The sequence below is a fragment of the Colius striatus genome, chromosome 1 (assembly GCF_028858725.1).
Source record: "Colius striatus isolate bColStr4 chromosome 1, bColStr4.1.hap1, whole genome shotgun sequence".
Classification (NCBI taxonomy): domain Eukaryota; kingdom Metazoa; phylum Chordata; class Aves; order Coliiformes; family Coliidae; genus Colius; species Colius striatus.
This window is the reverse complement of record NC_084759.1, coordinates 136,753,159-136,768,252: the sequence shown is the minus strand read 5'-3', so window position 1 is coordinate 136,768,252 and position 15,094 is coordinate 136,753,159. Positions and strand designations below refer to the sequence as shown.

Here is a 15,094-nt window from a genome sequence, read left to right as displayed (position 1 = left end):
GTTCTGCTCAACTCTATGAAAAAGGCTGACATTTTTTAACCCCAGTAAACTAGGATTGCACAAAATGGTGACTCATGAGGAGATTGCTGAGCACAAGCCCAAATTTCTATAGCATCTGGAGAGAGTTCTGCAGGCATCTTCAAATCTGTAGATTTCAGAAGTTCTGTGTCAGTGTACTTTAAAGATGGATCAACTATCTGTTCCTCCTAAACAGTGTGTATCCCTGGCAGATTACAATGGTCAGAACAGCAGTGATGAAAATGTAGCTGAATTCTGCTAGGGCTAGCATTTGGGCCTTGGTGGACTTGGTACTGTACATAAAATCAGTCTTTCCTAAGGTAGTAATTCCCATTTGTGGCCACCAAGGTCTTAAGTGAGACTGTGGCATGAAAGTTTGTTCTCCCAAATATACATTTGTTTGATAACCTCAGTTGTCAAAAGTGTGACCTCTGTTAATTTGTCACCAGGCAAATTATTGTCACCAGTTCCCAGATTCCATGAGAACCCCAGGCAGACAGCAGAGCCCCATACTGGTAAGCATTTCTGGTTTTGCTGTTTGTGGTAATGAACAACCTACTTACAAATTAGTTGACTGAGGTACCTGCAACTGAGGTGATTTGCCATGGGTTGTCCCCTGTTAACAGCAGCAGATTCGTTAGCTGGTTCTTGAAGGGCTCACTGCCCTTGTCTGGAGCCCGTTCCTCCAGAGCAGTATAGCCTATCATATTTTCATGAGAAATAAACCAAATGGTTATCGGATAAGAAGACAGAACCTTCTTACTAAAATGATTCATAGAATTTCTTGATGTCTATTAGAAAGATGAAAACAAGATGAATGAAGTTGCTGCTGTCATAGTTGTCTGATACGGAAGCCTGTATTTTTAAAAGCAGCTATAAAAAATTAATGCGTAATAGAAGTTAGAACACTATTTAAAAAAAGAAGATAAATAAAATAGCTTTTTACATATATGTGCAGTCTATTGAAAGGCCATCCAAAGCACTGATACCAATTTAAGAAGATGATCTTTTGCCTTAATTGTACATCTGGGAGATATTAACTGAACATTTTGTGGAGAACTGTGAATACCTTAGTTGCCAGTTGTCTAAAATGCTGCTAATGATTGCTTCAGTGCCAGTGTTTTGATGGCTAGAACCTAGGTCTGAATATGAATACAAAGAACTCAATCTAAAAAAAATGCATGTGCGCACACACTTTTTATACAAAACAGATTTCAACCATCTGCTTGGCGCTTAGCATTGCAACTATAGGCTCTGATATGAAAGGGAGCACTGTCCAGGTTATAAATGGTATCACTTTTACTGATACTTTAGAAAAATCAAAGTGTTTTTTAGAAAACTTGTGTATCCAATCGTTTTCTTTAGTGGAATAATGAAAACAACTGCCTTAGCCAAAAATTTGTGCCTTCCATCCGACAGCAGCATCTCCTTACCCTTGCAAAAGGGATTTTGTAGTGAAAAAAAAAGTTTCTGTGCTGCACCTCAGCATTTCCAAGTGTATCAGAGGAGTTTAGATGAGTGGCCCTTAGAACTGACACCCCAGATGGTTTATGACACAAAGCACTGTTTGCTTAGGAATACGTTGTATAGCAGAGTCTGTTGCCCAAGCACTGCAGAGCGTGTCAAATCAGCATGGAAGTTAATGGACCAAAAGCCCTTCTGAATTTAACACTTTCCCATTTGATTGGAATTTCCAGCTTTAAATCAGGACCACAGTTTTCTTTTAGCGGTGCTGTGGTGGAAAGTAAAGTTGATAGCATAAATTACAGGCATACGGTGTAATAATTTTTGACCAAATTCATCTGTTCAAAGGTTTGGAATGAATGACACTGACTAAAATCTTTGTTAAAAGCCTATTCATGAAATATATTTTAAAAATTGAAAGTTAAGAGAAGATTTGAGTATGTATTAATTTGATACTCCGACCAGTGCATGTTCTACTCAAATTAGGTTGAGCAGAAGAAAATACACCATACACAAAATAATTAAAAAATCTTTGGAGCTTTTACTCTTTGTTAGCAATTTGGGTATTATTTCTATGCCTTTACTAGATTTATCCATAAAATATGCAGGACAAAGTACGTTTCTTCTTTGCTTTTCTTCTCTGAAAGAATTTGATAGTGTTTTTCCTTAGATGCACATTTGGAAAAAGATGATGAAAATATAACCTCCTGCATGTAACAAAGCCTCTGTGTTTGGCCATCCATTTAAGTGCCGTGTCACATTAGTACTGCATTGTTAACACCTTTGGACAGGCTAAAGGTTCCTTGCTGCTGTGTCTAGAGAGTTGCTTATGTCAGATGATAATGTTGCTGGGTGCTTTTCTTAATAAATGCACTTTTCATTTAAAATTAGGGCTGGATTGTTTGCTTCTGAGATGTCAGGAGGGTGACTAAAAGGATTGTTATTTATGGTCTTATTTTATGAAGATTTCCTCTTCTCTGTATTATGTGGTCTTGAAAAAGTACTGGTTCTAACTATGGCATTTTATTTGCCTGAGTTTCTTTTTGTGGAGAACATCTAAGATGATGAAAGAAGGATAGCATTGTATCTCTGTGGATAAAATAATGATAATACTGGAAACTTAAAAGCTTCTGTGTAGTTTTAAATGAATCATAATGTACAGACAGCAAAAATATGACTTCTTAAAAAACTGTGTGTGAAATAAACCCTAACAGAATTAAGGTTGTAGCCTTAACAAGCTAATAGACTTGCAGTCCTCAGCATTATTCCTGTCCTGTCTCTTCTTCAGCTCTTCTTTAACTTTTTCTCCACAAGCACTCAGGCATGCTTTCTGTGTTCAAATGTAACATACATGTTAATCTCACAAATACAGATTTAAACAATAAACTCATTAAGCTTAAGAAAATTCTGAGGACCTTTAAGTGGTGGTCTGGATGGAAAGCGGGCCAGTTCTCCAGACACTTTGTCACCATGCCCTCCAGTAGCAACTCTACTGAAGTTACTTAACCATCTCATAAGTGAAGTAGTTCTTCATGTCACATGCCATAAAATGAGTTTCTTCAGGAGTGAAAAATAGTAGCCTATCTGCTGTTCATTGTTAATGACTGCACAAGAATAAGCCTCTGTATTCAGGGATGAGCGAGAAGAAATTCTTTGAAGAACACTCTGAGTGGACTCATAATGAAAGCTTTGCTATTCGTTTCTTATGTTGTTGGAAATTTTAGAGAGGAAAGTCTCCTTGATCAGTGTCAACAATTTGGTCATTTTGTTTGCTTCCCCTCATCCTATGTTTTGATAATATAGTCATATTTATTGTCAGTGTAGTTTCTGTAGATTCCTCAAATCTGCTGTGGTTGGAAGGGAGCTCTAGAGTGAGCACACGGCAAGGGAAATTTCAGATGGCAGTGGTGGTGTGGGGAGGGGAAGACTCGGAGAAAGAGGAGGCAGAGGGTATGAGAATGCAGCTACAGTTTTAAACAACTCGCCAGTTGACACCCTTTTTGTTAACATGACAGCTTTCAAGCCAGATTCTCAAATGGTTTAATTTTATTTACTTTGTCTTGTTAATAAAGACTGAACAAATACCTTTCTCTCTTCCTTCTTATTTTTTTTTCTTCCCTTCCTCCTTCCCACTTTCTTTTCTTTCCACCACTAAAATTCTAATTGCGTCTCTTCCTGGTCTTTTCCTGTTGTTTCTAAACAAAGTGCTGTGTTGCATCACCCTTTCCATTAAGTTTAGAGATCTGTCTGACTTACAAAGAGCTTGAGATGGAGAGAGGATGGTTCCCAGAGGAGAATGCACTTGATAAAGCTTGCCTGACGGCTGCTTATGATTTTCAGCTATTTCAGTGTTACCATCAAGTTACAATTGCATTTCCATTAAAGCTGGATATGAATGACCAAGTTTGAAGGTTGGACTTCAACTCTCGTTATGGCCTGCAATTGTCATAATCCAAAATTAAAATGAAGTTCACAATATGCAGGTGCCAAATGGCTACAGAATATCAGCCTGCCAGTTTCTTTAACTGTACATCTTCAGTGTATGAGGAAAAGAAAAAGAAAAGTCAGAAACATGTCAGTACAGACTTTGGAAATCTCTTGAAGCATTAAGTGCTACTTGTGCCTTCCAGGAAGCCCTAGGTGTGCAGAAAGTGTGCAGAATGAAGGTGCTTCCTACAAAGACTATGTAACTTCTGTATTTTCAAAGACTCTGATGTTATATTTAACATAAAAGGAAGAAGGAAAGAATGAATGTGTATTTAGGAAGAGTGCATGATTTTATAAGGAAATAAAAAATTGTGCATGAAAGAATTACATATGTCAGCTAGAACAAGAACATGTGGAATTTTGTGAATTTTGGGACAATGAAATTTTTTTAAGAATTCGGATCATACATGCAATCCTTTTGGAAATATACCACTTCCAGGGGTACTTAGGGAGAAAATCAGAGCGTGTTTTTCTCTCTCCTTATTTTTATCTGTCTGAAACACGCAGAAATAAATTTATCTACATTTTAAAACCCATTTATCAGGTAGAGTTAAAACAATATATGTGCATTGTAGTTGTTAAAAATTGTGACTTATTTGCATGTCAAAGAAAAACCAACCCTGTTGAATTGGAGAGTATATGGAGCACCAAGAGTGGGTCTCCTGTTAGGGGGGTTTAATTTTTTAAAAACACTCCAGAAGCATAATAGGTAAAAGTTGCATCTCACTGGGCACCAAGTGCCTTGTGTCGGTCCAGTTTTCAGCGAATGAGTGTGATTCTCTTTATTGGTAGTTTTAGAAAAGAGGACAAAGGCTAAGTCCAGAGAGCAGTGATTGCCCTCACCTACAAAGTTTTTTTTGCTGACTTCTCTGCAGCTCTGAGTGGTATGAACATCAGAAGGAAGTTTGTTCTTTCTCTGTCTTTACGGTATTGTTATGTGAATAAACAGAGGGCATGCTTGTCATTCGTCCTCCTTGCACAAGTCCCACATTCATGTATGATCATAAGGCTCTGTCCAGCTCCCACTGAAAACAATTGTAAGGCTCTCATTGACTTAACTTGGGTGTTGGATTGGGCCCATTAAACAGGAAGAAAATTAAGTGGAAGCATTGTTAATGATTCCTATTGATGCATTTCCTGGCACAAAGTACTGAAGATAATTGTTTTTAGATGAAATACAGTTGCATCTAAGTATTACATTTATTAGCTTTTTAAAGGAGGAATTACCAAACTGGACATATGGGGTGTTTGAAGTGTGATTGTGTGAGACTAAGATAATTTCAGGAGAATAGCTTAAGTCACAGGATATGTGTGATGCCCTTTGTATACAAGATGTGGGACTGTGGAATTTATTTTGCATGCACTGGTTTCACTGAGAAGGAATCGAGAATGCAAATATATAATCATATTTAGAATATATAGGGAGTGCAGCCTCACTGCTGTAGACTTCAAGACCCATTAATCAGGCCCGATAGTGATATGATCTCTGAAAATACTTCAGTTAAGTAGGTTTAATCTGTACTAACAGCAAGTTTCTTGAAACCATTTTGAATAAAATCTGAGAAGGAATATGGTAGGTTGAACACACAAATAAAGGCCAGCCATGTTAGGCTCTGATGGCTCCTTTGAAGTTCTGTAGGTATGGACTTGCTACAACATCAGGACACTAATGAATTCTCACCTTATCTTCATATTTTTCCACTGTAATCGACAGTGCCATTTCTAAATTAAAATACTACTCATGTTTTTTGGTGTAATTTAGGTGTTGCCCCAGGTCTCCCCATGTGGTACAGGCAGACACTGAATAGTCTCTTTTTCTTAAACCTTATTCTGAAGTGTTCAGGTTAAATGACATATGTAATTTGTCCATGTTTTTGAATGTTTCCTGTTGACTTCACTGTGATTTATCTGTGAATGTGATCCAGAGCCTTTTCAGAATGAGAAGATAGGAGTGGACACTTCCTGTTCTAGTGCTTTCTTCTCATTCATCAAGAGGGTGGAGGGAAGGAATGAAGAGTCACAGCTTTTGTTGCTACTGTTTCTTGGGAAAAGTGTTCAAATAACTATTTTGGAAGATGGTGGTCAAGTTGTTCCTACTATTTGCACTGCATTGCCAAAACATGGTGCTCTTGTATGAGGTAATAGCTGTGGTTTGTGGCGACATTGTGAAAACATTGGTTTGTTATGTTGATTGCAGAAAAAATCCCAGATACATGGTAACGTATTTGTAATATTTTATTCAAGTGAAACATGGAAAATACAGCAGAGCTTGGAGTCCCCTTGGACTCATTGCATGTTTCAGGAATGAAGAAGCGATTGTGCAAAACTTAAATGAGTGTGCATGACATCAATTAAATAATAGATTTTGGCCCATTTTAGTGTAGTTTAATCTCTTTTTTTTTTTTTCAATATCGCTATTGTGCATTCCATTTGGTTGATTGTAGGATGTGTTTTACATGGCTAATAATACAAATCTGAATGCTTCTTTTCGTTTTGTCCTGTGAGAGAGGGGCAATATTAACTAAAAGGTAACACTGCCACTGGATGCAATTGCAAAATGAGTGGGCCATAGGTAATATAGTTACAGGTTATATAGTATAGTCATTGACGACTGTCTATGTATTTAGATAGTGAAGACCACAGACTCTTTCCTGTGAATGTCTAATCTTGAGATAAGGCACTCAACATTATAAACAGAAAGAGATTCATACTGTCCCTTTACACACTTCAGCTAGGCAGGCTAAGCTCCTGAGTTTCCCAGCTCTACTGACTGAGAGGTTTGAAGTTAATTTTTCAACTCTTGCCTCTTTGTTTATGCAAACTATTTTTCTTCCTTCCTTAATTCCTTTTCAGTTAACGGGTATTACTAAGTCTGAAAGGTTGTATCATGGCTTTTTTTTTTTTTTTTTTTTTTTTTTTTGCTTATTAGAGGAATAGAATTAAAGCAACACAGCATGGCCAGAACATTCTAAAACTCTAGGTTTATCTTATTTTCACAATTTTGTATCCTGTTATCTTCAGTTCAAAAAGTCGGCTTCATCTGCATTTGGTATCTTCGCTCATGTTCAGATAATCAAGCCAGAACCTCTAAATGTTTGGTAGGAGTCAGTTGCAAGAGAGCACCAGTGATAAATGTTATCAGATTTTATGAGAAATGAGTCCCTAAAGAGGTATATTGGAACAGTATGTCACTATACCAGCAAACCAGCACTGTCATTTTCTTCATCTCATTTTTCCTGTGTCTATTTTCATCTTTTTATCATGCCTTGCTAAAGACCACTCTTAATGTATTTAACTTTTAGAGAGCTGAAACTTCTGCAGTATTTTTGTAATGTCTGTTATGACATGTCTACTATAAAGCAGAGAAGAATCTACAGCAGAGATGTAATAAATGACCACAGTCAATTACTGTGATGAACAATTGATTTCTCATTTTTTAAAGTATACCCTTAATAATTATTCATTGGGATGAACTATCTTATTCTTTATATGAGTTGTGTACAGAGAGATAGAGGCATGATACATGTTATTACTCACATAGCTGTGTCAATAATGATATAAGCTATATAGATGTGACAAATGGACTAGAATAAATGATGGCAAAGACCTGAACTAAAATATTTTGCATTAAGTAAATAATGACTCTTTCTGGTGTGTTAAAAAGATAGACTATAAGAAAAGCATAATCTTAGAACAAGTATATAAAAAATTCTCTAAAGACGTTTTAGTCAAGTCAGTGGGGTATTTTTTTCAGGGAGTCTCTAGTTCTGCTTTATATTGTGATTCGTCCAAATACGCAATGTTACATTTATTCTCTGGAAGATAAGATATTCAAGGTCATGTTCTGTTTGTATGTGACTGTCCTTTTATAATGTGATAGATAGTACCAGACTAACAAAGCAGAACACTTAGACTCCCAAGTTACAGGTTTATAGAAAATCACCACAGATTAATTAAAACAGATATAATAGTAATTTATTATCCTGGTATTGTAAAGCTCAAAATGGAGTGCCTGGAGTTGCTGTTGGAATCAGTGGCAGCTGGAAATGTTGAGAACTTTGCAGGGTTAGGCATCCTCCTCACACACTTCAGAAGGTGCTAAAGTCAAAAGGAGCTTTTAACTCTTTGAGGTGATACGACTTCACTGTGAAATGCTTGTCTTCAGAACATTCATGGTCCTGTGGTGGTGTAAAAAAAGGAATGGGAGGAGGAATGGCAAGGGGAAGGCAGGGGAGAGAAACTACTTACTGAAGTACATTTATATGAGATGTACACCTCACTGCCTTCTGTTCTACTTTTTGCATTGTAAATGGATAGAGGTATTATACTGGGCACTTGATTCTTGTTCTGTTTTGGGTTTTTTTTGTTTGTTTGGGTTTTTTTTTAGTAGTGACAGTGGGTCATTTGGAATTGCTTCATTTTGCTCTGTAACCAGAGTGTACAGGACAGTTTGGCTGACAATTTGTAGGTTGAGGTGGGAGGATGCAACTGGAAATGTACAGGAGTGGCAAAATGGAAGAGGAAAATAAGGAAACAAAGGTTTCCTTTGGAAAAAAGTGAGAGACGGACCAAGGGAAGTTGTCCTGTTTATTTGACTATGCCTTCTCTTGACTCAGTATGCTATAATCATCTTTATGCTAGTTGTCTTTCAAAGTATAATTAGCCTGGAAGTGAATGTGGGTGGTGGGTGGTATGGTGAAGTATTTCATCAGAAAAAAATAAATAAGAAAGAAATGTTCTGCTGGAGAAAAAAGTCTTGTGTAGCTTTCCAGTTTTTTGGTTTGGACAGTGTACTTTCAACTCTAGAAGCCAAAGACGGCCTAAGTCCACTAGTTCTAGTTCACTAGAAGCAGTCTAATTCGAACATGTCCCAGTTTATTACAATGGTGATAGCACTCTGTACTTCCTTTGTGCCCTCTGTGCTAAGATCTCAAGGTACTTTACAAATATTAAGGGATTAACTTGCACAATGATGCTGACAAATAGGTATTATTACTGTCCCCTTTTACACGTCTGGGGAATTGAAGTACAGAGGAGTACAACAGCTCAGTTGTGCGACACTTTTGCCTGGCGAGAAGAACTGAAGTCACCCCACTGCAGCCAGAGGTTTGAATATAGCAAGAGGGAAACTTAGTACCTGTGGCCTCCTGAGTGTTTGCAGCTCTCCGCTTGGCTACATTCAGATCTATTTTGGTAGACAAACTCACAACCTTAGAGGGACAGGAGGCAAAGTTGTAATTAATTCCTCCTTAATTGGCATAGCAGTAAGTAATTCTGCTTAATCCATTCCTTGCTGTGAGGATGAAGTAAGGCTAAACATTTGAATTGTGGCGAGGACAAGGGGAAGAGGGGGGAGTAGGCAGTGAAAGATGGTCAGAGAGAGACATTTCTTATAGTGTTGTAGGCACATGTTAAGAAATACCAATATAAATAAGACACCTTTGTTCTTTCTCCTTCAGATTGCTTCTTAATTAGGTGAAATGTAAAGAATTAGATGTTTTGGTTTGGAAAAATTCACTAAATTTTTCCTACCCCTTCTTGCCTTTCATTCAGTCCATAAGAGTCTCTGGAGTGTGAAATGTGAAGACACCAAATTGGAATTAATTTTGCTTTTTCATTTAACAGATTGTGTTACATTAACACTACACTATTGCCAAGCAGCAAACCTTTCCCTTTCCTCAGATGTTAGCTACTAATACAGACTAAAGACTGCTGAAAGAATGGTTATACTGAAATGCTGTATTTAAGTTTGTCCTCCCTTGTGGCTTGAGCAGGCCCTGATTCTGCTAAGATGTGTTCACATGAGCAGTCTCACTGAGTTTGCTTTTATTGCTTCCTGGCAAGTAAGCTGGATTCTATTTCATATAACATCACCCAAGTTACAATTTCAAAGCTCACTCAATCCTCAGAGAGACCTTTGTGAGACTCTCTTCTGCCGTATCTACACAGACACTAAACACACTGAGAATATAACTGAATTAATTGGGACTACTCATGTACAGAAGATCAACTAAGATTCTGTTTAAGAGATGACAACTTTGATATCCTATTGTTCATTACCAGTCAAGGCCTTGTTACTGCTTATGTAACTAGATTATTACATTGTTTACTGATGATAAGTCTTGCTTCTGATATTAAGCATGCATTGAGAGTCTTAGTGTAGTTCTTCTGAAAAGAACTAGCAATAAATGACATCACAGGATTTATTTTCTCTGTCTAAATTGTGTTTTATTTGCACATAAAGCATGTTTTTAAATTTTCAGATCAACAAGTTTAGCCCAGGATCTGATAGTCAGGCTGAGTTCTCTCATGCTCTTGGATGGTGACCAGCATTCAGATTCTGCAGGTTAAATTCTTCTCCTGAAGATACCTGCCTTTCTGCAAAATGTTTATTTTGTGCCTATCATGGTCAGGATAGATCCTGGAAGGAAGTTATGCAGATCCCAGGGGGGTTTAATCTGATTCTGCAATTAGTACATTATTCTATGGTATGTGACTAGAATGAAATGCTGTTCAGTGGCCTGTGAAGTAATTGGTTCTGCAGGATTTAGAAAAGTAGTAGTAAAGAGGCCTCAAATTACAAGAGGAAGAAAAACCGCATATACCCGGCTCTTCATGTATCGAGCACTCAGGACAGTTTTAGCGAGGAGGTGTCATTTGACATTACTGTTATCTAGAACCAGAACAGAATTGCACCTGAGTAGTTTAGATCCCTTTGTTTTCTTTGCTAAGGATGGCAGAGTACTTGAAGCTCAAGCTCCCTCAGAAAAAGCAGGTCATTCATTGGCACCATCTCACTGAAGAAAATACAAGTCTATTCCTTTAATTTTTAGCAGAATTCTGTCTCATCTCTCTATAAGAGGCTATTCCATTTCAGGCTTCTTGCGCTTTGAAATAGAATTTTCATATACATTATTTAAAAGATCCTATATTACAATTGTGAGCCTAAATTATATAAATTTGAGAGAACCTGAGCAAAACTGTCTTTGAGGGATGGTTCTTCCTTCAGCTGTGGTACTTGTTGCCTTTTTCCGTCTTTTCGACTGTAAACCCATTGTATTTGGAATCATTAGGACTCAGTGTGGAGTCACTGCAGATGGACTTGGCTCATGAACCCATTGAGCAGTCAGTCCTCTTTAATGTGAACAAACCTCTTTTACTCCGTGTGTGTGTATGTTAAAGATGATGTGGTTGCAGGTATGCAGAATGGTCTTGCATTTTGTCTATTACCAAAGTAGAGAAACACATTTTGTCGCTGCTGAGACTACCATTCTCAAATGTAAAAGGCTTTAGTTGCTGCTGTGTTGTACCCATGACCCATGGTGGTGAGCACTTTACCCCTTGGGTTGGTTTTTTATTTACCTGTAGATCATTTTTAAAGAAAAATGCAGTCACATGCTTTGTAAACATACAGCCTTTTCCAAGGACACTGTATCTCTAAGCATTTTCATTGCCTTCCCATGTCTTCCCTCTAAAGTTAATGCTTTGTTTCCTTAAACTATAGTATGCATGACAACACATAATGAAATAGTTGCCAGGTTTGCAGTTTATTCCAATCATGATTGGATTTCCTAGTTGGTGAAATAGGTTTTGAAATTGATTTGTCAGGTGTGTTTGATTCCACTGAAGATGCAAGGACTGTGAAATCCAGGGCTGCTTCATCAAAGTTAACTGGTGACTCTCTGCTAAATGGTTAATGGAGTTGAAGTGTGAGAATATCTGATGTCGTACATTGGTCACAGTATTGCCCAAAGTTTGGAAAATGCTGTGTTGTGTATTATGCCCAGCAATTCTGGAAATCATTGGACAAAATTTTTATATTGAGGCTCAATTGCAGGTTGACAAGCAGCCTCTTGAAAGGTCTCTCTCTGTTTCTGTGCAACATGGACCTGAGGGTAGCTGACACTAACTTGTTTTACTTGCAGCTATCTCTTCCTGAGTTCTTTTTCTTAAGTTATATATGGTAAGATCTTTTTACATTTTCACTATTAGGTTGTAAGCATTTACTTCTAGTAGAAGAAAATCAGAAAACTGTAAAAGGGAAAATGAAGTTTCTGTATATCAGCTTGAGTTTGGCAGTACAAAACAATGTGTGCTTTAAGCACAGTTGACTGGGTCTAAATTACTTGTAACTGTTACTATATGTGGGAAGGTATAGAATGTAAAATATAACATTAATAATGAATGCCTCCCTGTTGGTAGGTAACTAATTTTTACACTGCCTGGAAAATGGGGTTGCTGAACAGGATTCACTTAGCATGGCTGCAGCCTACCATGTAACTTTGCTGGCTTTAATAATGGCTGATTACACAGGTGGCAATAACAACAATAGTAGATTTTCTGAGAAATGCATTATTTTCACAGTGCTGCTGATGGAAGAAACGCTTAGTAGCAGCTGATAATTAATGATCAATTTGGAGATTATCACAAACAATTTACAAAGGTTGACTTTTCCTTTAGAAGTCCCTTTGGATAAACTGGATGGTAAATTGCCTGCCTAAGGCTTTTACTTTACTTGTGCTAATAAGATGAAAATGAATGTATTTGAAGAGCTCCGAACTGAACTTTTCAGACTGTCTAATAATCCATACAACTCTTCTTTAAACATCTTAAGTGAGTGAGCAAATACAGACTATAATAAAATTGAAAACCATCATATGGACACATATTACCACCTGGTCTAAGTAATCGGGCATGACAAATAAGAAGCACTGCTGTAGAGTTTTATTTTCATTTTATGACATACATTAAATATTTGATCATCAACCAGCAGTTAGAAACAATTGGGCTAAGAGTATCATTTGCAAATATAAGGGTAAGATTTAGACTGTCATAGTCTGAGCACGGGATGGAGAACTTGTACGTCTTAATCCATGCCTCAGTATCGACTCTTTATGCTGTGGTGTGCAGACTACTTAAAATCCTCTTCTATGTTTCCTCAGTCTGTAAAAAAGAGTAATTCATATTTCCTTCAGAGCAGATAATAATCCTTATTTACCTCACAGAAGGAATATGTGAAGAGTAATTAGTATTTGTAAGTGCTTTTAAGGATAAAAAGAGTAGTGCAAGCATCGAAAGCTCTCTAGTAAATTTCATAACGGAAAGAAGAGGAGGATGAGGTTTGTAGAGGTACATAGGAGCTCATCTATGTCTCTAATGCCTAGTTAGATTTTCATGTGTATAGACATCTTAATATTGGAAGCATATAAAATCTCTTACAGCAAGGCAAACTCCATGGTTTTGACGCTTTTAATATCTTTATAAATCTGGCTCATGCTTTATATCCATGACATACGGAGTGTGTGGGGGGTAAGTAGAGGAGAAGAAGAATAGGGGTGTAAAGGCCTGATAATGGCTGCACTTTCTGATCTTCCACCTCAAAAGAATGGATGGAGATGGGAATGAGAATAGGAGAGAAAGGAAACAACCTTTGTACATGTTATGACCTCTGTTTGCAGACCCTTCAAAATGCCGGCTGGTAGTCCCAGCATACAGTTATATGCTGTGTCCTTGTTCTGAGTAGATTAGTAGAACTAGAAATATGCTGTTGGTTAAAAATACTCCCTTAGCATTAGTTTTATATTTTTTGAGACTTTGTTTTATGGTTGACGTTTTTAAAGCTTAAAATCCAGTACACATGTGTGAGCCATTTAAAAGAGAAAAGCTAAAGAGAAGGATCTTTACTTTGTGAATTAAGTTGCTAGATACAGGTTATAATAATACAAAAAGTATCCTTTCTAGTCTTTCTGCTATGCCTTTATAATTAGTTGTCCAGGTCAGAGGTTGGAAAGGAAGCTGGTTTTATCTTTCCGTCATTATCTTGATGGTGCATTTGATGAATGCAGTTTACCTTACTTTCGTTGTATTGAGGAATTATCATTAGAGCTACTGTATAAGAGAGGAAACTGGAAATCAGAGCTTGCAGCTTGCTCTCTGAATTTGGCCCTGATGTGCTGTGGAGGATTGGAGCTCTGATTTTCCCTTGGGTGCCAGCACTAGGCAGTTCTGTGGCTAAACAAGAACCAAACTGGCATCTGTAATGGTTCATCTGTGAAATGAGTATTGCTGTTTGTATTTAGTGATGAAAGTATGTGGTATTCCTTTAAAATAATTTTTCCTGAGTGAAAAAAGAACTCAGTAATTGTAAATTACCATGACATTACCTGGCAAGGGATGGCAATGGATGGCAAGTTTTCTTCTTGTGTGAAGGACAGAGAAAGGGATCCAGTGAAACTGGGCAGTATAGTGAAAAGGATTCTAGTGACATTATTCTGCTGAATGCTGGGTTTTGGTTTAGGGTTTTTTTAGTTGGGATTTAGGTTGAGTTGGTTTTTTACATTATCACTGCCCAGAGAAGATGAATAGATTTTTACATGAATATACCTAGCAGGTTTTGGCAGTACCTACCAAAAGTAGGTACTATTGGCAGGATTGCATGAAGAAATTTTACTTCCGTAGTTTCAAAGTACAGTAGTTGACTAGAGTACTTCATTTTCGCACTTGCTTAGGTGTCAGTATGCACAAAAATATCAGGTAAATTAATGGTACAAGCAAGTAATACAAACAGTGATCACAAATAAAACGTTTTCTTTACAAAAAGAAAATCAGTACTTGCAGAGCTTTTTGTAAAGACAGTTAAACGTTCTTATCTCTTACGTAGAAACAGAAAAACTAGGAGCCAGAAAGATTCAATAAATTATGTGAGGTCATATGGGAAGTTGCTGTCTTCTGAATTCTTAATGTTGTGTCCTGGTTTTGTAGCCCATACTAAGGCAGAGTGAGTATTCAGCAGTAAACTGCTTGGTCGTAGTTCCAGTGCTTGTGCTGCTTCGTCGGTGATCAATGCCAAAGAATGTTGCTGTACTGCAGAATTAAATTTCTGTGATGTGTTTCACTCAGTTAACCAATTTGCTGTCCTAGGTGCCATTCAAGCAACTGTAGAGCTTGCCAGATGAGTACTTACCCAAATCAAACGCTATTTATTACCTTTTTGAAATAAAAAAATGGAACGATGGACCTTTCTCATTGCACTTTCTGTCCAGTTCAGGTTGGTAACTTTGAAAACACAGCCTCTGATCAGCCTGTGATATAGAGGTGTTTGTCAATGTCTCCCACAAATGAATAC

General features: G+C 37.3%; 1 protein-coding gene across 10 annotated transcripts in view; it reads left to right on the top strand.

Annotated features, from left to right (window-relative positions):
* The window catches only part of SOX5 (SRY-box transcription factor 5), a 652,738-nt gene that overhangs the window by 365,014 nt on the left and 272,630 nt on the right, over nucleotides 1–15,094 (top strand). Inside the window, exon 5 of one of the 10 annotated variants that reach the window (XM_062009270.1) lies at nucleotides 468–533. The exons of the other annotated variants lie outside the window; for them this stretch is intronic. The gene's annotated coding sequence lies outside the window, so the exon portion shown is untranslated. The remainder of the gene's footprint in view (nucleotides 1–467; nucleotides 534–15,094) is intronic. 10 annotated transcript variants of the gene reach the window in all.